The sequence below is a fragment of the Oncorhynchus clarkii genome, chromosome 1 (genome assembly GCF_045791955.1).
Source record: "Oncorhynchus clarkii lewisi isolate Uvic-CL-2024 chromosome 1, UVic_Ocla_1.0, whole genome shotgun sequence".
In the NCBI taxonomy this organism is placed as follows: domain Eukaryota; kingdom Metazoa; phylum Chordata; class Actinopteri; order Salmoniformes; family Salmonidae; genus Oncorhynchus; species Oncorhynchus clarkii.
In genome coordinates this window covers 20,643,739-20,668,323 of record NC_092147.1, presented here as the reverse complement: position 1 = coordinate 20,668,323, position 24,585 = coordinate 20,643,739, and the positions used below count along the sequence as shown (strand labels likewise).

The 24,585-nt window shown below is 42.7% G+C and overlaps 1 pseudogene; it reads right to left on the bottom strand.

Moving 5' to 3' along the window:
* Positions 1-24,585, bottom strand: part of LOC139415632 (potassium/sodium hyperpolarization-activated cyclic nucleotide-gated channel 2-like) — a 105,516-nt pseudogene that overhangs the window by 46,020 nt on the left and 34,911 nt on the right.

Sequence of the window (24,585 nt, the reverse complement as noted above, 5' to 3'; positions counted from 1 at the left end):
ATAAAGACATTACAAATGTCATATGTGCAACAGTTAAAGTACAAAAGGGAAAATAAATAAACATAAATATGGGTTGTATTTACAACGGTGTTGTTCTTCACTGGTTGCACTTTTCTTGTGGCAACAGGTCACAAATCTTGATGCTGTGATGGCCCACCCTGGTATTTCACTCAATAGATATGGGAGTTTATAACAATTGGGTTTGTTTTCTAATAGCATTCTAGTTTGATAATAGCATTCTAGTTTGGTAAGTTAGTTTGGTCAGTTTTTTTCTTAATTCTTTCCAATGTGTCAAGTAATTATCTTTTTGTTTTCTCATGATTTGGCTGGGTCTAATTGTGTTATATTCTCCAGGACTAGCTTGCTTAGGGGACTCTTATCCAGATTAATATTTCTGTAGGTGATGACTTTGTTATGGAAGGTTTGGGAATCGCTTCCTTTTAGGTGGTTGTAGAATTTAACGTCTCTTTTCTGGATTTTGATCATTAACGGATATCGGCCTAATTCTGCTCTGCATGCATTATTTGGTGTTTTACGTTGTATACAGTGGATATTTTTGCAGAATTCTACATGCAGTCTCAATTTGGTGTTTGTCCCATTATTGGTTGGTGAGTGGACCCCTGACCTCACAACCATAAAGGGCAATGGGTTCTATAAATGATTCAAGTATTTTTAGCCTGACCCTAATTGGTAGGTCAAATTTTATCTTCCTTTTGATGGCATAGTAGGCCCCTCTTGCCTTGTCTCTACGATCGTTCACAGCTTTGTGGAAGTTATGTGTGGCGCTGATGTAGACCAAGGTATGTATAGTTTTTGTGTGCTCCAGGGCAACGGTGTCTAGATGGCATTTGTATTTGTGGTCCTGGCAACTTGACCTTTTTTGGAACACCACGATTTTTGTCTTACGGTCAGGGCCCAGATCTGACAGAATCTGTGCAGAAGCTGTAGGTGCTGCTGTGGGCCCTCCTTGGTTCGGGACAGAAGCACCAGATCATCAGCAAACAGTAGACACTTGACTTCAGATTCTAGTAGGGTGAGGACGGGGGCTGCAGTTCTAGTGTCCTCGCCAATTCATTGATATATATGTTGAAGAGGGTGAAGTTTAAGCTGCATCCATGTCTCACCCCACGGCCCTGTGGAAAGAAATGTGTGTGTTTCTTTGCCAATTTTAACTGCATACTTGATGTTTGTGTACGTGTGTTTTATAATGTCGGATGTTTTTCCCCCCAACACCACTTTCCATCAATTTGTACAGCAGACCCTCAAGCCAAATTGAGTCAAAAACTTTTTTGAAATCAACAAAGCATGAGAAGACTTTACCTTTGTTTTGGTTTGTTTGTCAATTAGGGTGTGCAGGGTGAATAAGTGGTCTGTTGTAAGGTAATTTTGTAAAAAGCCAGTTTGACATTTGCTCAGTTTATTGTTTTCATTGAGGAAATGTGCGAGTCTGCTGTTAATGATAATGCAGAGGATTTTCCCAAGGTTGCTCTCTCTCTCTAACTCTCTCTCTGGTCTATCAGCATGCTGCCTACAGAGTGTGCCTGCCAGGCAAACACCAGCAGCAGCCCCTCACAAAGCTCTGAGATGGAAATAAACACGCACATTCATGCACACACATACACTATGTGCAAGGAAACACACACATCCATCTAATGGAAGATGAAGCCCTAATAAAAAACAAATCTATCAGTATGATGTGTACTCACAATCACCAGGCCTATTTGACATATGAGTTTAGGTAGCTAATAACTGTGCCAGAGCCAGAGGTAACGGTACAAACATGGATGAAAAAGGGCCACTATTGGAGGCATGTTGTAGCGAGCTGCTCTGGCTCGCTGTAGCTTATCTGAATTTACAGGATTTTATACTAACGTCTCTATGCTGCCTCACACACACACACACACACACACACACACACACACACACACACACACACACACACACACACACACACACACACACACACACAGAGTGTCTGTGATCTATAAACCCAGTCCCCAGTGCAGATGACTGAACAACCTCCACTGCACTGACACATTCATTTCCTATGTGTCTCGGTAGGACAATATCGTGTGTGTGTGTGTGGCACCACGCTAGTACTGCAGCCACAGAGCCAGGCAGCTGACAGTAATGCTGATCTATTAACAGAGAACAAGCATCCATCTCTACAGGTATGGGAGTGGAGCCCCACTGGGATCAAATAAGAAAACATGGGGGAGTACACAGGGCCACCAAGTCCTCCAATCCCCATAGCAATAAAATCAACAGACAGCCTGCATGGTGTTTAGACTAGAACAGGTGAGTCTCTCTATATATTCTGTACAGACTCTGATTCTCATAAGGCACTGGCTCTGAGGAAGACTGTGGAATGTGGGTGGTGCTCGATGTATGAAATTATCTCTGATGATCTGTTCCAAGATCCTGGAGGGAGGTGCGAGGTACAAGGAGAAGGGGGTTCATGGTGTGTGTGGGTGTGTGAGGGTGCATGCCTGCGTGGTTGTGTGCATGCAGGTGGTCGTGGATGTGTGTGTGTGTGTGTGTGTGTGTGTGTGTGTGTGTGTGTGTGTGTGTGTGTGTGTGTGTGTGTGTGTGTGTGTGTGTGTGTGTGTGTGTAATGGTTGCTGTGGCTCAGAGTTTACGTGTAACCTCTTCAGCTATATTTACCATATTAGCTGCCTTAACTGGTATGGGCATTTTTTCCAACCCTAAGGGCCAGGTGTAGGCATGGTAGGATGCTTGGAATATTAATGATCAGCTACTGTGTGTGTGTGTGTGTGTGTGTGTGTGTGTGTGTGTGTGTGTGTGTGCGTGTGCGTGTGCGTGTGTGTGTGTGTGAGTGAGTGAGTGAGTGAGTTCTTGTCTGATGCTGCAGGGGTTAAAGATAAAGAGACAGTGATATAACACACACATCAGTCAAGTATACTTTGTGTGTGTGTGTGTGTGTGTGTGTGTGTGCATGCACACGTGCGCACTCGTGTGTAAGTGCATATGTCATTCATATGAGTAATTGTATTTCCCATGGCTGTTCTGCATCCTCTAACCGGATGATCCCTGGCAAGGGATTCGGATTACTCTACCCAGATCCAGGGATTTATTATAATAAGACCTATACAGTATACAGTACATCAAATGAAAGCACCTGGCCCTGACTTACATAACAGCGGGGACATTTTTTATTTGATTTAATTTGATCAGCCTTCTGTAAACTTAAATCCTGGCTTATAGCAGAACAGTCTGTGTCAATGGTCAGATCAGGGAGGGTCAGGTAACGCATACTAACATGATGACTGACTGTTTGATGGAGAGACCTTCTGGCAATTCTCTCCCACAGGGCCTAAAGCTAGTCGGCAGAAAGCCTCTCACACCTGAGTCTACAACAAGAACTCAAAGGGTTAAGTTTAGGTCCAAGTGGTTAAAGTTAGGGCTATGGCTTGGGGAAGGCATAAAACAAAAATGTGTGTGCATTTCTCTCTGTTCTCTGAGCAGCATGGAGGTTGCAGTGTAGGGGAGCGGGATGCAGTGAGTAGTCAGGCAGCCACTCAAAGTGAACAAGTCTCGAGTGACATGGAGATGGATCATTTAACGCTGCGTCTTTCATTTGAAGCCATTCGCCTCTGGAGAGATGATGACCTTGATTGCTGGGACATGCCTGCTCTCAGGCTGCGACTGATCACCGGGACAACTGTTCTCAGGGAAACTGGCGCGGAGTGCACACAGAGAGAGAGAGCCCAGCTCTGAGCAACGTAAAGGGACCGAGATGCGTGTGTTCGTGTGTTTTTTGATGTATTTTTTTATTTAACCTTCATTTTGGCAGGGTGTCATGCTGAGACCAAGGTCCCTTTTACAGATTCCTGTACACACATCAATACACGATACACATCAATATTCCTATTCACATCAACACACATTAATATAGACATTAATCTTCACATCAATACACGACAATCTAAACACAATCATAGAAAACAAACACATTCTTCAGTAAAAAGGTCCTCAATCAGCCGTTTCAATTGCCTTAGAGTCACCAATTCGTCACATTTTAGAGAGCCTTGGAGATTATTCAACAAGGAAGGTGCGAAAAAAACTAAGTAAGGTAGGCAGAAGTTTATGCAGCAGGGTTTATAAACATAAAGAGTGCAAAGCATTGATCTACAACTTCAAAGAGGGCCAGCCTACTTTCTGATACAGAATGCAATGATGTGTACTGAACCCATCCCCTTACTAAAGTGTAGTGAGCTATGGATGAGTTACTTCAGACTTCTTTTGAGGTAGATTGGTAGATTTTCCAGACCCAGATTAAATCTACTCCTGGACTATAAAGCATCCTCAGTGGAGAATCTCAATCTGAAAGTGTTTTTAGTCCAGGAATAGGCTTCATCTGTGTCTCAACCTGGCCTCAGGGCAATTCATGAGATTCCGTATGTAAATCTGTTCCCTTCCATTTAGTACGATACATTACATTACATTTAGTACCTTACGTTACATTATGAATGGAATAGTGGTCGTGCAATATCATACTAATTAGAGGACGTATAGTATCATACGTCTTACCCCAGTCCTACAATAGCATACGAATTAGATGATGTAACTTATCATACGTCTTGTAGGACATTTGGAGGCTCCTCAGTGGAGGAAGGGGACAACCATCCTCCTCAATGAATTTCATAAAAATGTAATAGTGAAACATTAAAAGATTTTTATTTTTAGATAAAAACTATACTAAATATATTCACATCACCAAATAAAACACACTGTTTTGCAACGAAGGTCTACAGTATCCTCAGCAGCATTCTGTAGGGTAGCACCATGGTGTAGCCCGAGGACAACTAACTTCTATCCTCCTCTGGGTACATTGACTTCAATACAAAACCTAGGAGGCTCATGGTTCTCACCCTCTTCCATAGACTTACACAGTAATTATGAAAACGTCCTCCAACCTCTCAGAGCTCTTGCAGCATGAACTGACATGTTGTCCACCCAATCAAAGCTTCAGAGAATGTATCTAGTACTGAAAGCATAAGCTACATCTTGCTAGCGCTGCAGTTCATAAAATGTGATGAGTAGTTGACTCAAATAGGGAGAAAGACAACAGTTTTGAACAAATTAATTTCTTCCAAAATTAAGGAGAAGCGAGAGAGAGAGAGCTAGCTATATTTCATAGTATAGATATTCTTCACTTCACTTTCACCTTCTTAGCTAGCACCGAATGCAGCAAGCTAGTTTAGCTTACTCAAACACCTGGATCAAACAGAAAGGGATGCTATGTTAGCTAGCTGACTATGGCAATCCAACACTAGAACTCTTCCACCAGTTTAAACGCTAAATTGCTTGCAGCTGAGTGTACACTGTGCTGCATGATTGTAGCTGGTTTACTAACGCGTTACTTCTACTAGCTATGTTGACTATGACGTGACAATTATGTAGGCTGTGTGTAGTGGTTAGCAGTCATGATATGCAGGTTGCAAATGTTTTTTTCGCCTGGTCACAGACAGCTGATGTGTTTAGGTAAATTATCTAAACACGTCTGGTCCACAAGTGAAGGGAAAAGGTGAAAGGAGGAGAGAACATAGATGTGAGAAGGAATTGTATATACAACAAGCTGTTTGTTAGTGGCTGCTATGAAAGTGATCTGTGTTTGCACGTGATCAGGGGTGTATTCATCGTTGAAAAACGTTTCTTAACGGAAGCAATCCAAACGGAGATAAACATACCTGAATTTGTCCAATAGAAACTCTCATTTGCAACTGTTGGACTAATGATTATAACCTAGATGCAGGTAACAGTGTGCAATCCGGTATTGAATGTGTCACTGTCTGTCACCTTGATTACAAAAAATGATCATGACTTGTGCACCCACGTTGCAAACTTTCATTCATAGGCTAGGTTGTAGCAATCTCTTGATGGGTACTGGGAAAATTTTAGTTCATGTAGTAGCCTAAACCTATCGATGTTACATTGAGCTGGGCTAGTGGGATATGAATGATAGTCATCCAATATGCTGTAATAAAAATAAGGCTATGTTCAAGTGTAGGAAAGGATGAAACAGAGTCTGTCTGTGCCACCAGTAAGTACAGATAGTATGATAAATCCCCTCGCACAGTCCCTGTAGCCGGATAACTTTCTCATAGCTTATGGAAGGAAATGCTGTAGGAATGCTCAACCGGTGCTCATTCAGCCGACAGAAACTTTCAACCGGTTCTCCCCATTAAGCAGCGAGTCGGAGTCAGAGGCCGAGCCTTCTCTGGTCTCTACTCCTCCCATTACGGGGTCTGGGACGCCGAAGCCTCCCACCATTAGCTCTGCCAAATTGAAAACCCTAGTCATCGGCGACTCCATTACCCGCAGTATTAGACTTAAAACAAATCATCCAGCGATCATACACTGTTTACCAGGGGGCAGGGCTACCGACGTTAAGGCTAATCTGAAGATGGTCCTGGCTAAAGCTAAAACTGGCGAGTGTAGAGACTATAGGGATATTGTTATCCACGTCGGCACCAAAGATGTTAGGATGAAACAGTCAGAGGTCACCAAGCTCAACATAGCTTCAGCGTGTAAATCAGCCAGAAAGATGTGTCGTCATCGAGTAATTGTCTCTGGCCCCCTACCAGTTAGGGGGAGTGATGAGCTCTACAGCACAGTCTCACAACTCAAACGCTGGCTGAAAACAGTTTTCTGCCCCTCCCAAAAGGTAGAATTTGTAAATAATTGGCCCTCTTTCTGGGACTCACCCACAAACAGGGCCGCCCCCAGGTGGTAAAGGTAGGTAACAACACATACGCCACGCTGATCCTCAACACAGGGTCCCCTCAAGGGTGCGTGCTCAGTCGCCTCCTGTACTCCCTGTTCACTAATAACTGCACGGCCAGGGACGACTCCAACACCATCATCAAGTTTTGCCAATGACACAACAGTGGTAGGCCTGATCACTGACAATAATGAGACATCCTATAGGGAGGAGGTTAGAGACCTGGCTGTGTGGTGCCAGGACAACAACCTCTCCCTCAACGTGATCAAGACAAAGGAGATGATTCTGGACTACAGGAAAAAGAGGACCGAGCATGCACCCATTCTCATCGACGGGGCTGCAGTGGAGCAGGTTGAGAACTTCAAGTTCCTTGGTGTCCACATCACCAATAAACTAACATGGTCCGAGCACACCAAGACAGTTGTGAAGAGGGCAAGACAAAACCTATTCCCCCTCAGGAGACTGAAAAGATTTGGCATGGGTCCTCAGATCCTCAAAAGGTTCTACAGCTGAACCATCGAGAGCATCCTGACTCGTTGCATCACTGCCTGGTATGGCAACTGCTCGGCCTCTGACTGCAAGGCACTACAGAGGGTAGTGCGAACAGCCCAGTACATCACTGGGGCCAAGCTTCCTGCCATCCAGGACCTCTATACGAGGCGGTGTCAGAGGAAGGCCCTAAAAATTGTCAAAGTCTCCAGCCACCCTAGTCATAGACTGTTCTCTCTGCTTGCCGTGTGGCAAGCGGCACTATTCAGCAAGCGGTACTGTTCTCTCTGCTACCGCAGGGCAAGCGGACAAGGCTCCGCTGATAGCCAGGTGTAGCAGTGGTAAGGTTTTGGGACTGCTGTTGGTACTGCTGTTGGGACAGCATTATGTTGGTCCTAACAGTTTGTGGGTACCGTTTGTCACCGTTATAGTGTGATTCATGTATTGTTTAGTGTTGTGTTGTGTAGTGATTTTGCTGGCATGCACACCCCAATATATATATTTTTTGCCCCACCAATATTTATATGCTAAAATTGCCGCAGCTCCTACGTAACCTTCTGTCTTCAGTAGCCAGAGAAAATGTAACACATCATACTTTCGGAGATGCAAACATTAACGTAAAATACCAAACGTATGTCCAGTGAGTCCAGTCTGGTGTACGGGAACAGGCCCCTAGAGTACGGAATGGATCTAAAATCTAGAGCAGGGTTGTCAAACATACAGCCCGCGGGGAAAACAAAACCCAGTATACTTTTAAATTACTAAAACCAAATCGAAACTGTAGAAATTATAGTGGACTTAAATTCATACAGTCTCTTGACTGTGTCCAGCTCACAATAATCACAGAAATGAAAGCTAGACAGTCAGGGAGCGAAAATAAAAAAAAACGATTGATACAGGACTATGTTTAGCAAATTTGGACCGCGAGGGAATGTAACCTATTTTCAGTGCAGCCCTCCGGACCTCATTGAAGACAGAATGCGGACCTTAGGGGAAATCTTTTGACACTCCCGCTCTAGAGTGTGTATTAATGCCGCGTTCAAAACAACTGGGAAAGGGGAACTCGTAAATCCTCGATATCTAACTTCAGTGCATTCAAAACAACTGAGAACTCAGACTGGGAAAAATCGATTTGAGCGGTATTCCAACTCTGAATTCCAACTCGAGAACTTGGGCCTCTTTCGCGAGCGCCACTTTCTGACCTGAAGATCACTGACATCATGATTTGACCTAATATTTTTCAGAGTTCCCAGTTGTTTTGAACATGGCATTAGCAGCACTTACCACCATCTTGTTAAGGGAGACCCAGCAGTCCTGGGGGAAATCCTGCAGCATGGGAACCAGGAACTGCAAACAGCCATCCCAGTGACACAGCAGCAACATCATACCAATCAGGTTGAAGATACGCATCACTGCACTGGCCAGGTCATAGGTCATATGGAAGATCTGTCACGAGAGGGACAGAAAGAGAGGACAGTCAGTGGTGTGTAACACCTTATTCATTTACAATTTCACATGGATTTAGCTTACGTTAACAAAGACAATGAACACATGATAAAACATTTAAAAAGATGGAGCCAGATTACATTATTTGCATTATCTGGTTACAACAGGATATGGACAGGATTTGGATTCATGATTGGATTAGTTATCGAAATTCAGTAAGTAAGTTTGCCGATACCGATTATGCACAGTTGCTTTTCTGAACTCACAGCTGTTGCATTTTCGTAAGTTACCTTGAGAAATGAAGCACACCAAATAACTTCTGTGATGATGACACTAATTTCCTGCACTCATCAGGCACTAATAGCTCTGTTGAGATGAACATGATCAAGAGAGATACAGTAAGTGTGGAATGTCAAAAATCTCAATCAATCAGACATAAGACAGCTATCCTCCCTCATTCTCCCTTCCTTCCCTTCCTCCACTCACCCCTCCTCCTCTCCCTCCCTCCCCTTTCCTTCCCTCTCCAAGACCAAGGCTTGTCCTATTATGGTGAGTGTTTGTTTAGAACACCCAGCCCTGAGTGATGCACTGGTGTTGTGGTCACAGCCTTGTAAACACTTCTCAGCTGTGGCCCTTTGGCTGTGGTCAAAGGGCCTGTCTCCCTATCGTGCAAGTGTGCATGCGTGTGTGTTCCAGAAAAACCCTGCAGGAGAACCAATTAAGCCCCCAAAAACATAAGACCAAAAGACTACCACACCTGAGACAGGAGAAGTTGCCCTATATAGTAACTAGGCCATTAACACCCCTCTACGAAGACAGGGGAGAGAAGAGATGCTCCCGACTGTTGTTTACAATGTAGAGCTCCAACAGAGTGTGAGCCAGGCAATTCAGTCATCTTACAAGACCTCACTCACGCCAAACCGTGGGTTTAAAGCTTAACTGAATGCAAAATTAGAACCTGCTCTGATATACAACAGAAGGCTGGAATGTATCCCTTTGCTGTTTCTCCAAGTGACTGTATTGGAATATCTGTGGTGAAAAAGGCCAAGCAAGCATCCTTTTGTATCACCTCTTTCCAGCTTTGTCTCAAAAACTCCCTGTGTTACCGAGGCACCTGTGTTTCCTGTGTTTGGGTGGTACTGTATGTGGGTGTTTTTCAAGGTGCCTGCACAGCTGTTTCTGCTTGTGTATAATTTACCCGCAGTGCACACATATCTAAATAAATGCAGTGGCTTGTCACTGTTAAAATGTAGTGTTTTGTAACACTAAAACACTAAAACTAGTGGTAACTGAGCTGCCAATACCTTAAAGGAGACAGCACCTTAACTTTGCTGGAGGATTGAAACACATGGTTGTGAGGGTATTGGGACAGATTTAAGGTGTACTGAAACATTCACCCTGAGGTGTTCTGAAACATGAAATGGTACCACACATCACATAATCAGGAGATGTGCAACACTTTTTTCAAGTCATGATTGAAGGTTAAAATGCTTGATAATTTATTTTCTAATTATCAAATGACCACAAAACATTAACAGGTCTTTTCCATTTTATATTGATAAAGTAGGACAGTTCAAAGATTTGTAAGGTATTTATCACATTATTCTTCAAAATCAACAGAAATGTGGCATAAAATCAAATCAAATTTGATTGGTCACATACACATATTTAGCAATGTTATTGCGGGTGTAGTGAGATGCTTGTGTTCCTAGCTCCAAAAGTGCAGTAATATCTAACAATTCACAACAATACACACAAATCTAAAAGTAAAATAATGGAATTAAGAAATATATACAGTAGAATAGAATACAGTATATACATATGAAATGAGTAAAGCAGTATGTAAACATTATTAAAGTGACTAGTGTTCCATCATTAAAGTGACCAGTGATTCCACATCTATGTATATAGGGCAGCAACCTCTAAGGTGCAGGGTTAAGTAACTGGGTGGTAGCCGGCTAGTGATGGCTATTTAACAGTATGATGGCCTTGAGATAGAAGCTGTTTTTCAGTGTCTCGGTACCAGCTTTTATACACCTGTACTGACCTCGCCTTCTGGATGATAGTGGGGTGAACAGGCCGTGCCTTGATGATCTTTTTGGCCTTCCTGTGACATCGGGTGCTGTGGGTGTCCTGGAGGGCAGGCAGTCTGCCCCCGTTGATGCGCTGGGCAGAGCGCACCACCCTTTGGTTTGTATTTGTATTTGACCATATTCCCAGTCACCTTGCCATGGTTAAATGCGGTGGTTTGCGCTTTCAGTTTAGCACGAATGCTGCTATCTATCCATGGTTTCTGATTTGGGTAGGTTTTAATAGTCACAGTTGGAACAACATCCCTTATACACTTCCTGATGAACTCAGTCACCATGTTTGTGTATACATCAATGTTATTATCCGAGGCTACCCGGAACATATCCCAGTCCGTATGATCAAAACAATCTTGAAGCATGGATTCCTATTGGTCAGACCAGCATTGAATAGACCTTAGCACGGGTACTTCCTGTTTGAGTTTCTGCCTATAGGAAGGGAGGAGCTAAATGGAGCTGTGATCTGATTTGCCAAAGGAAGGGCAGGGGAGGGCATTGTCAGCATCCCGGAATAGAGAATATTAGTGGTTGAGTGTTTTTCCAGCACGGCTACTACAGTCAATGTGTTGATAGAACTTCGGTAGCGTTTTCCTCAAATTTGCTTTGTTAAAATCCCCATCTACAATAAATGCGGCCTCAGGATATGTGGTTTCCAGTTTGAAGAGAAACAATATTTATAAATCAATCAATGCTCCAAGAAACACACCTGCTCCAAAAACACTTATATAGTCATTTCTACAAGCTGCTGCTTTTTCATCAGCCCCAAACAAAACTGAAGCTGTAATCATAATGATTCTAACAAACTTTCTTGGGTAGAGGTGAAGACAAAGAAGGCAGAATCAATTTCCTTAAATGTTTCTATAATGGAAAGAAAATTGCCTTTATTAATGAGTATACTCCAAATTCATATGATCCTATGTTTTTTTGATTCTCTGAACAGCATATTGTTAGAATTAACTGAATTCCATCTGGTTATTGAGAAAGGCATGAATGCCATTTTGGACATTCAAAACAAAGACCAACTACTGTCACGACTTCTACCGACTGTAACTCCTCTCCCTGTTCGGGCGGCGCTCGGCGCTCGGCGTCGCCGGCTTACTAGCCGCTACCGATCCCTTTTTCCTTTTCTAGTTGATTTGTCTGTGTTCCTTTTCACACCTGGTTTCAATTGCGTTTATTTCTGTGTGTATATAGGGCACCTGTTACCAGCCTTAATTCGTGCAGGATTAGACTTGTGTGTATTGCGCTCGATTGTATTTGATGTTTGTTGTTTTTCACTATTATGCACGTGCATGTAAAGTGTCGGAACTGTGTTTGTTCCTCCGTGCGTTTGCACGAGTTTCTGAGTATTCGAGAGCGTAGTTTTGGAATTTTTGCCTGTGCCGTTTTGTATTGGTGGACTAAATTATTAAACACGCTTCTCAGACATCCCTGCTCTCCTGCGCCTGACTCTTACACCTCTCACCAAGACGCATTTTATCACAACTACAACCAAGGCTCTCCAGTATATACTCTCTGATTACAACCTTATTGATGCCTGGTGAGCACATAATCCTGAATCAAAAGAGTGCACTTATTACTCAAACAGCCATAAATCTTTCTCACGAATGGATTGCATAGTATTATCTACACCTCTAGTTCTATCTTCAACATATGAGCTTGTCTGACCACTACGCTTACTACTGACAACTTCACATTTCGGAATCTCCTAAAGGAGCCAGAAGATGGCATTTCAACATTTCATTACTACAGAATCAAACATTCTTTGATCGATTTGAAATGTGACTAAATTAATTCATAATGATCAATAACAATTAAGTCGATGACCCCTGGATACTATGGGATGCTGCCAAAGGTTTTATTAAAAATAATGCAAATGTTAACTGCGTTAAAGCGTTCTCAACAAACTCTTTTCAGACCAGGTAGCTATTACTCTTTCCAAAGTCAAGACAGAACATATTTATTGATCAGGCAGAGAGCAGAATTTGCCATCCATCAAGTCAGACTCAACCATTACTTCTATGGTAATTGTCCCAGTTGTTTACTGGCCAACACGCTATGCAGTAATGATCAATTAACTGATTGAATCTATTGAATCTGGAACAGGGGAATTACTGTCAGAACCCAAATTCATCAGTCAAAGATTCTCAAGCTTCTATAAAGAACTGTACATCTCAGATTGTAAATCCACACCGAGCCAGAATAGGTACTTTCTCAAATAATTACGAACTCTTCTTCTCTCAACAGAGGAAGCCACCTTGCTGGGAGCCTAAATCTCTCTCAATGAATTAAAAAGGGGATTGGATAGCATGAATAAAGGCAAATCACCTGGATGGGACGGTATTTCTTCCTGAGGTCTATTAAAAATGTTGGAATCAATTAGGTCCACTATTGCTCAAAATGATTAATATAGCAGTTCACAAAGGTTCATTTGGGAGAGATGTGAATAGAGCACTAATTTCACTTTTATGAAAAAAAGGTAAGGATACCACCCAGTGTTCTCACTATCGCCCACTATCTTAGACAAATACAGATAAAAAACTGTTTTCCAAAATGTTGTCGTCTCGAGACTTACCCAAATTAGGCCACACAGACCAAGCGGGTTTGTTATAAAGTGTTTATACTCGGATAGCCTCTGTCGACTATTACATATCTTAGATTCTTCATCAGAAACAACAGCTCCTTGGGCTGTATCTCTTGATGCAAAAAAACTTTCGATAGACTAGAACGGTCATACCTTTTTGTCTGTCTTGGAACATATGGGTATTGGCTCCAATTTCATTAATATAATTAAAATACTTTTTGCAAAACCCTCAGCCATACTGTATATTCCTTAAACAATGTCAACTAAGCTGTGGTCCTATTACTACTCACACAATTTATATTTAGCACAAAATTAAAAAACAATGTAACTGGGAATCAAAATGGCATGCCCATACTGAAATATTACACAATAATGCTTTGCAATCTCGAGAGTGGCCTTTTGCATCCCCACAATGGTCTAAATGTGCAATCCATACCCATGCCAATATCACGGACAGTAATGGTTTGAGAACATCCCAAGATTTGAAAGATACATACACATTACCAGGCAACTCCTTTTTTCTATATTTACAACATACACTATATATACAAAAGGAAGTTTGACACCCCCTGAAATTCGTGGATTGGGCTATTTCAGCCACACCTGTTGCTGACAGGTGTATAAAATCAAGCACACAGCCATGCAATCTCCACTTCCTAGCTGGCAGTCCAACGAACACATATGAGAAAGCTGTCTGCCCGAATGCATAGTGCAAACTGTAAAGTTTGGTGGAGGAATTGGTGGTCTGGGGCTGTTTTTCATGGTTCAGGCTAGGCCCCTTAGTTCCAGTAAAGGGAAATCTTAATGCTACAACATACAATGACTTTCTAGACGATTCTGTGCATCCAGCTTTGTGGCAACAGTTTCAGCATGACAATGTCCCTGTGCACAAAGCGAGGTCCATACAGAAATGGTTTGTCGAGATCGGTGTGGAAGAACTTGACTGGTCTGCATAGAGCCCTGACCTCAACCCCATTGAACACCTTTGGAATGAGTTGGAACACCAACTGCGAGCCAGACCTAATCGCCCAACATCACTGCCTGACCTCAGTAATGCTCTTGTGGCTGATTGGAAGCAAGTCCCTGCAGCACTGTTCCAACATCTAGTGGAAAGCCTTCCCTATAGTGTAAGCTTTTAAAGATGCAAAGGAGGGACCTACTTCATATTAATCCACATACTTTTGGTCATGTAGTGTAGGTAAGCTATGCTGGCCTATGGAGTCCCTGGGGAAACCCAACTACCGAACCATCCAATGATGGGATTCATAAATAAATTATCCGGGCTCCCGAAATTAATGAGCTCTATAATATCAATCAATCAATCAAATGTATTTATAAAGCCCTTCTTACATCAGCTGATGTCACAAAGTGCTGTACAGAAACCCAGCTTAAAACCACAAACCGCAAGCAATGCAGCACAGTGGCTAGGAAAAACTCCCTAGAAAGGCCAGAACCTTGGAAGAAACCTAGAGAGGAACCAGGCTATGAGGGGTGGCCAGTCCTCTTCTGGCTGTACTGGGTGGAGATTATAACAGAACATGGCCAAGATGTTCAAATGTTCATAGATGACCAGCAGGGTCAAATAATAATAATCACAGTGGTTGTCAAGGGTGCAACAGGTCAGCACCTCAGGAGTAAATGTCAGTTGGCTTTTCATAGCCAATCTCTACCGCTCCTGCTGTCTCTAGAGAGTCGAAAACAGCTGGTCTGGGACAGGTAGCACATCTAGTGAAATGGTCAGGGTTCCATAGCCGCAGGCAGAACATTTGAAACTGGAGCACCAGTACGGCCAGGTGGACTGGGGACAGCAAGGAGTCATCAGGCCAGGTAGTCTGGCATGCTGACTCCAATATATAAACAACTTTTGGAAAGCTCATATTCTGAGCTAGCCATTAACACCTCATATTCTGAGCTAGCCATTAAAGCCTCTTATGGCTTGGGGGCAGTATTGAGTAGCTTGGTTGAATAAGGTGCCCAGAGTAAACTGCCTGCTACTCAGGACCAGAAGCTAAGGTATGCATATTATTAGTGGGTATAGATAGGAAACACTCTGAAGTTTCTAAAACTGTTTGAATGATGTCTGTGAGTATAACATAACTCATATGGCAGGCAAAAAACCTGTGAAAAAAATCCAACCAGGAAGTGGGAAATCTGAGTTTTGTAGTTTTTCCAACTATTTGCCTATCCAAGAAACAGTGTAAATGGGGTCCGATTGCACTTCCTAAGGCTTCCACTAGATGTCAACAGTCTTTAGAACCTTGTTTCAGGCTTCTACTGTGAAGGAGGAGAGAATAAGAGTTGATTGAGTAAGGGGTCTGCCAGAAGGCCATGAGCTCAGTCAGGCGCGCTCCTGTGAGAGGTAGCTGCGTACCATTGCATTTCTAAAGACAAAAGAATTCTCCGGTTGAAACATTATTGAATATTTATGTTAAAAACATCCTAAAGATTGATTCTATACATCGTTTGACATGTTTCTACGAACTGTAATATAATTTTTTTACTTTTCGTCTGGCCTGCGCGTCGTGAATTTGGATTTGTGAACTAAAGGTGTGAACAAAAAGGAGGTATTTGGACATAAATGGACTTTATCGAACAAATCAAACATTTATTGTGGAACTGGGATTCCTGGGAGTGCATTCTGATGAAGATCATCAAAGGTAAGTGAATATTTATAATGCTATTTATGACTTCTGTTGACTTCACAACATGGCGGATATCTGTATGGCTTGTTTTGGTCTCTGAGCGCTGCTCTCAGATTATAGCATGGTGTGCTTTTTCGGTAAAGCTTTTTTGAAATCTGACACAGAGGTTGCATTAAGGAGAAGTTTATCTAAAGTTCCATGCATAACACTTGTATCTTTTATCAATGTTTATTATGAGTATTTCTGTAAATTGATGATCTTCATCGGAATGCACTCCCAGGACTCCCACTTCCACAAGAAATGTTAGTTTTGTTCGATTACGTCCATATTTATGTCCAAATACCTCCGTTTTGTTTGCGGGTTTAGTTCACTATTCCAAAGGCACAATGCGCGAGCGCAAAATCCAGACAAAAAGTCAAAAGAGTTCCATTACAGTTTGTAGAAACATGTCAAACGATGTTTACAATCAATCCTTATGGTCTTTTTATAATAAATCTTCAAAAATATTCCAACCGGACAATAACGTATTCATTACAGAGGAAAAAGAAGGAACGGCGTGCCCGCGTGGCCGCGCAGTAAACAACTGATTGGCCTCAGCCTAGTCCACTTGTTGAAACAGGTCTTATTCGACACCCTTCCACAATAGAAGCATCAAACAACTTTCTCAAGACTCTTGACATCTGCTGGAAGCCGTGGGAAGTGTAATCTGGCCCCATAGACACAGCATATTGGATAGGCAATCACTTAAATTAAACTACAAACCTCAGATTTCCCACTTCCTTTTTGGATTTGTCTCATGTTTTCGCCTGCCATATGAGTTCTGTTATACTCACAGACATCATTCAAACAGTTGTAGAAACTTCAGAGTGTTTTCTATCCAATACTACTAAACATATGCATATACTGTATTAGCATCTGGGACAGAGTAGCAGGCAGTTTACTCTGGGCACCTTATTCATCCAAGCTACTCAATACTGCCCCCCTGTCACCAAGAAGTTAAATGACCACAAAAAAACATCTGGGTCAGATGGTTTAGGCCCTTTCTTCTTTAAGGTTGCTGCCCCTATCATTACCAAGCCTATCTCTGACCTTTTCATGTGCTTATCATGTGCTTTCACCGATGGAATTAGCTGTTAGGGGGTCAAAGGTTAGGAGGAGGACCTGAAATATTCTGCTTTTACAAAATGTGATGCTGTTTTCAAATTAAACACAATACCTTGCTCTTGTTAAAGCTTTTAGAATGCATTTGTTGCAGCATTTTTTACCACTGAACATAACCATTTCAAAGATCACACCTGTCAATGATTGATATAAAAACAAACATGGACTTCTTCATCGAACATGAATCAACGTGCAAATTCATTAGTTTTCCAAAACACATACATTATTAAAAACATTCGTAAGTAAGGTCCTCCTCTCTGGGGAGGTTCCCATTGCTTGGAAGGCAGCCACGGTTCGATATTTATTTAAAGGGGGAGACCAAGCTGATCCTAACTGTTATAGGCCTATTTCTATTTTGCCCTGTTTATCAAAAGTGTTGGAAAAACTTGTCAATAATCAACAGACTGGCTTTCTTGATGTCTATAGTATTCTCTCTGGAATGCAATCTGGTTTCTGCTCAGGTTATGGATGTGTCACTGCAACCTTAAATGTCCTCAATGATGTCCCCATTGCCCTTGATTCTAAGCAATGTTGTGCTGCTATTTTTATTGAATTGGCCAAAGCTTTAGATACGGTAGACCATTCCATTCTTGTGGGCCAGCTAAGGAGAATTAGTTTCTCTTCGGGCTCTTTGGCCTGGTTTGCTAACTACCTCTCTCAAATAGTGCAGTGTATAAAGTCAAAACATCTGCTGTCTCAGCCACTGCCTGTCACCAATGGGTGTACCCCAAGGCTCGATCCTAGGCCCCACGCACTTCTCAATTTACATCAACAACATAGCTCAGGCAGTAGGAAGCTCTCGCATCCATTTATATGCAGATGATACAGTTATACTCAGCTGGCCCCTCCCCGGATTTTGTGTGAAACGCTCTACAACAAAGCTTAAGCTTAAGCCCTTAACCTTGTTCTGAACACCTACAAAACAAAGGAACGGGAGATACCTAGTCAGTTGTACAACTGAATGCCTTCAACTGAAATGTGTCTTCCGCATTTAACCCAAGCCCTCTGAATCAGAGAGGTGCGGGGGGGCTGCCTTAATCGACATCCATGTCTTCGGTGCCCGGTGAACAGTGGGTTAACTGCCTTGCTCAGGGGCAGAATGACAGATTTTTACCTTGTCAGCTCAGGGATTCAATCCATCAACCTTTCGGCTACTGGCCCAATGCTCTAACCACTAGGCTATGGTCATGTGGTTTGGTAAGAAGAATGCCACTCTCCCCACAGGTGTGATTACTACCTCTGAAGGTTTAGAGCTTGAGGTAGTCACCTCATACAAGTACTTGGGAGTATGGCAAGATGGTACACTGTCCTTCTCTCAACACATATCAAATCTGCAGGCTAAAGTTATATCTAGACTTGGTTTCCTCTATCTCTCCTCTTCCACACCAGCTGCCAAACTAACCCAGATTCAGATGACAATCCTACCCATGCTTGAATTACAGAGACAAAATGTATAGATCAGCAGGTAAGGGGGCTCTCGAGCAGCTAGATGTTCTTTACTATTTTGCCATCAGATTTGCCACCAATGCTCTTTATAGAACACATCACTGCACTCTATACTCCTCTGTAAACCGGTCATCTCTGTATACCCGTCGCAAGACCAACTGGTTGATGCTTATTTATAAAACCCTCTTAGGCCCCTATCTGAGATATCTACTGCAGCCGTCATCCTTCACAAACAACACCCATTCTGCCAGTCACATTTTTTTAAATTTTTTTTATTTTTTATTTCACCTTTATTTAACCAGGTAGGCTAGTTGAGAACAAGTTCTCATTTGCAACTGCGACCTGGCCAAGATAAGGCATAGCAGTGTGAACAGACAACACAGAGTTACACATGGAGTAAACAATTAACAAGTCAATAACACAGTAGAAAAAAGGGGAGTCTATATATACATTGTGTGCAAAAGGCATGAGAAGGTAGGCAAATAATTATAATTAATAATTATCATAATCATTATTATCATAATTATCATAATCATAATTATAATTATCATTCTGTTAATAAAGGTCCCCAAAGCACACACATCCTTCGGTCGCTTGTCTTTTCAGTTCGCTGCAGCTAGCGACTGGAACGAGCTGCAACAAACACTCAAACTGAAAAGTTTTATCTCAATCTCTTCATTCAAAGACTCAGTCATGGACACTCTTACTGACAGTTGCAGCTGATTTGCGTGATGTATTGTTGTCTCTACCTTCTTGCCCTTTGTGCTGTTGTCTGTGCCCAATAATGTTTGTACCCTGTTTTGTGCTGCTACCATGTTGTGCTGCTGCCATGTTGTGTTGCTACCATGTTGTTGTCATGATGTGTTGCTCCCATGCTGTGTTGTCATGTGTTGCTGCCATGCTATGTTGTTGTCTTAGGTTTTTCTTTACGTACTGTTGTGTTGTCTCTCTTGTCGTGATGTGTGTTTTGTCCTATGTTTCTTTTTCTTTTTTATTATTATCTGAGCTCCTTCCCCGTCGGAGGCCTTTTGCCTTTTGGTAGGATGTCATTGTAAATAAGAATTTGTTCTTAACTGACTTGCCAATTAAATAAAGGTTAAATAAAATCAGTTATATTATTTAACGATGATAGCCCCTTGAATCTCAAAATCAATCAGAGAAGAAGCACTGCTGTTATCCTGTTGGAAGGTGAACATTTGCCATAGTCTGAGGTCCTGAGTACTCTGAAGCAAGTTTTCACCAAGGATCTCTCTGTACTTTGCTCCGTTCACCTTTGCCTTGACCCTGACTAGACTTCCAGTCCCTGCAGCTGAAAAACATCACCACAGCATGATGCTGCCACCACCATGTTTCACCGTAGTGTTGGTGCCAGGTTTCCCCCAGACGTGATGTTTGGCGTTCAAGCCAAAGAGTTTAGTCTTGGTTCCATCAGACCAGAGAATCTTGTTTCTCATGGTCTGAGAGTCCTTTAGGTGCCTTTAGGCAAACTCCAAGAGGGCTGTCATGTGCCTTTTACTGAGGAATGGCTTCCGTCTGGCCACTCCTGCGCTGTCTTGGATGTGTGCTTAGGGTCGTTGTCCTGTTGGAAGGTGAACCTTCACTCCAGTCTGAGGTCCTGAGCGCTCTGGAGCAGGTTTTCATCATGGATCTCTCTGTACTTTGCGGCGTTCATCTTTCCCTCGATTCTGACTAGTCCTCCCAGTCCCTGCCGCTGAAAAACATCACCACAGCATGATGCTGCCACCACCATGTTTCACCGTAGTGTTGGTGCCAGGTTTCTCCCAGACGTGATGCTTGGCGTTCAGGCTAAAGAGTTTAGTCTTGGTTCCATCAGACCAGAGAATCTGGTCTGTTTCTCATGGTCTGTCCTTTAGGTGCCTTTTGGCAAACTCCAAGAGGGCGGTCATGTGCCTTTTACTGGGGAATGGCTTCCGTCTGGCCACTCTCCCATAAAGGCCTGATTGGTGGAGTGCTGCAGAGATGGTTGTCCTTCTGGAAGGTTCTCCCATCTCCACAGAGGAACTCTGGAGCTCTGTCAGAGGGACCATCGGGTTCTTTGTCACCTCCCTGATCAAGACCCTTCTCCCCCGATTGCTTAGTTTGGCCGGATGGCTGGATCTAGGAAGAGTCTTGGTGGTTCCAAACTTCTTCCATTTAAGAATGATGGAGGTCACTGTGTTCTTGGGGACCTTCAATGCTGCAGACATGTTTTGGTACACTTCCCCAGATCTGTGCCTCAACACAATCCTGTCTCGGAGCTCTACGGACAATTCCTTTAACCTCATGGCTTGGTTTTATGCTCTGAAATGCACTGTCAACTGTGGGGCATTATATAGACATGTTTGTGCCTTTCCAAATCACGTACAATCAATCATGTACAAACATTTCTTAAAACCTATTTTCGCTTTGTCATAATTGGGGTATTGTGTGCAGATTGTGTGCAGATTGATGAGGATAAACAATTATTTAAGCAATTTTAGAATAAGGCTGTAACGTAACACAATGTGGAAAAAAGTGAAGGGGTCTGAATACTTTTCGAATGCACTGTATCCTTAATATAAATAGATTATCCAGTGTAGAATGGAAACTTGACTTATTCCTGTCAGAGATGTGTAATAGAGCTGTTTGTCTATGAAGGCACCATTAGAAGTTCCCCTGTGCTGTATTAGGCAGTCCAATTAATCACATCTCATTAACATTCACACCTCAGATTCAAGACCGTCAATAAACACACATGCTGATCAAATGGGATGTTTGGTTTTGATCTAAGACAGGAAATATACATGAAGACAGCGAGACTGTGTGACTAATAAGCCATACTGCTTGTCTGGACAGCTGCTGATCACAGGAATTCATTCAAAACCGTCTTTGTTGTGGGTATGCTGTTTTCATGTTCTTTTCCTTTGAACATGAACTGCTGTCTTTCATGTTGTCGCTATATGTGACTGGCTGCACTCCATGGCCCAATGCTGTGATGATGACCGCTGACTGCTGAGAAAGCAAAGCTGTGAATCTCAGCATCCTGCTGATATACATCACTTCTGGTACAGAGACAACAGTGTTGAAGGCCTGTGATAGTGAGACTTGCCTATTATTGGAAAAACACTTCCCAGAAATAGGATGGGTTGATGATGTTCAATCTGACTCACTTGTGTTTTATTCTTGCTACTGCTGCCTTGAAATTGTATTATAAAAGGGATTCTGGCCTATGCCTTGTCCATCCTACCCCCTCTTTCCATTGGTCAATGCAAGTACTTGACCCATAGTGTGTAGCCTCTCATAGACGGGCTGCCTGACAACGTCACGAAAATAATGCTTGTGCATGTTGTTACATGTTGTCATTAATTATTTTGAGTTCACAGTTGTTTTGCCCTGAATTTGCACACACAACAATTTTGTTGCTTAATAACAACAATTTTGTTGCTTAATAACAACCCACGCGTCTATTGGCCTGTGTAAATTCTAGAAAAGTATTGCAAATCCCATCTCCTCCTGCTATTGGACAAAGTAAGTTCTAGAGCCCAGCTTACCTCTTCCCATTGGTGGACATAGCGAATTAGCCTGGACAGCCTGAGCAGCCTCAGCAGACTGAGGATCTTGGTAAAGCGCACGATCCTCAGGGCTCTGGCTGTTTTATACACCTCAGATTCGATCCCCTTCTCCACGATCAAGAAGATATAATCAACAGGGATGGAGGAGATAAAGTCCACCACAAACCAGGTCTTCAGGTACGTCCTCTTGATCTTCTTGGGGTCCAGGATGATCTCAGTGTTGTCCTCTAAAACGATGCCTGTGCGGAAGTTGAGGACCAGGTCCATGAGGAAGAAGGTATCAGAGACCACGTTGAAGATGATCCAGGGCGCGGTGGTCTCGTCCTTGAAGAAGGTGATCCCCACTGGGATGATGATGAGGTTGCCCACCATGAACATCAACATGGTGAAATCCCAGTAGAACCTAGAGAGCAAAGTGGAGAAGCAGGTTAGGGGACAGAGAGACAGTTAAGGTGGAGGAACTCAGGAAACCTGAACTTCAACTCCAGGTAAGGTTAGGTATAAACAGTTGACTCCCACAATGGCATTCTTCATCAACTGTTGGATCAGGGGTGATGGAAGATTATACAACTGGTTATCACAACAAAACGAAAAAATCACACAAATATATTAATTTAATTCTTATCAAAGTCATCTGTTGTATTGTATTCTATTGTATTCATCATTCTATTGTAGGAATGATGATGTGGATCAATTGGCAATTCAATCGTCCATTCAAGAGTGTAGAAATTGATGGGCTGTTACTCATTGTAATAACAGTAAAAGTACAGTAAGTCACTGGGGTATATCTTGAGTTTGAGTGCAAATGGAAACTGTTGTATCACTGTTTTCATTATGAGCAAATGTTCTCTGTTGCTGTTTGCTGTGCATATCACGCCAGTAAAGATATCATGCCAGTGTCCATCTGACAAGTACCCTCTCTGCTTATTCTAACTAGGGGCCGAGAAGACAGAGGGGGTCTTATGAGAGTAGCGCTGGATGGTGAATTGATTCTAAATCCTTGCTACAATAACAAAGGGTGACATACACTAAATGACCAAGAGTGTATGGACAACTGCTCATCAAACATCTCATTCCAAAATCATGGGCATTAATATGAAGTTGGTTCCCCCTTTGCTGCTATAACAGCCTCCACTCTTCTGGGAAGGATTTCCACAAGATGGGGACTTGCTTCCATTCAGCCACAAGAGCATTAGTGAGGTTGAGCACTGATGTTGGGCAATTAGGCCTGGCTCACAGTCTGCGTTCCAATTCATCCCAAAGGTGTTTGATGGGGTTGAGGTCAGGGCTCTGTACAGGCCAGTCAGGTTCTTCCACAACAATCTCGACAAACCATTTCTGTACAGACCTCACTTTGTGCATGGGGGCATTGTCATGCTGAAACAGGAAAGGGAAGGCTGTTGCCACAAATTTTGAAGTACAGAATTGTGTAGAATGTGATTGTATGCTGTAGCATTAAGATTTCCCATCACTGGAACTAAAGGGAATGTAAAAAATGTAAAATACATCTTTGTCACGACTTCTTCCGACGTCGATGCCTCTCCTTGTTCGGGCGATGTTCGGTCTTCTAGCCATTGCTGATCCATTTTTAATTTTTAATTTGTGTTGTCTTGTTTTACCACACACCTGGTTTCATTTCCCTCATTATGTGTTGTGTATTTAGCCCTCTGTTTCCCCCATGTCTTTGTGCGTGATTGTTTATTGTTAGGTCGGTACGTTTCCGGCTGGTTTACCCATGTTTAGTGGTAAGCGTTATTTTGTTCGCACATTGGGTTTGTTACTTTGTACATTTGCCTTTATTAAAGTGCGTTGTTCACTTATCTCTGCTCTCCTGCGCCTGACTTCATATACCAGCTACACCCACCGCCTGACAATCTTAGGCTATTGTGCGGCTGCTCGGCCATGGAAGCCCATTTCATGTGGGTGTGGCAACCGAGGACAGACGATTTTAAGGCGCTACGGGCTTCAGCACTTGGCGGTCCTGTTCTGTGAGCTTGACTGGCCTACCACTTCGCGACTGAGCCGCTGTTGCTCCTAGACTTCCCCTTCACAATAACATCAATTACAGTTGACCAGGGCAGCTCTAGCAGGGCAGACATTTGACAAACTGACTTGTTGGAAAGGTTGCATCCTATGACGGTGCCACGTTGAAAGTCCCTGACTCCTTCAGTAAGGCCGTTCTACTGCAAATGTTTGTCAATTTAGATTGCATGGCTGTTTGCACGATTTTATATACCTGTCAGCAAAGGAGTCCACATACTTTTGTATATATAGTGTAAGTGTAACCAGGATAGTATCAGCATATTTGAATTATTGTGACTGCTAAGTTATAGCCTGAGATAGTCACACTTTAAATGACAAGTAGGCCTGTATGGAATATGGACAATAACATGGATTAATATTGAAGAGCACAACTGAAAAAAACATATTGAAT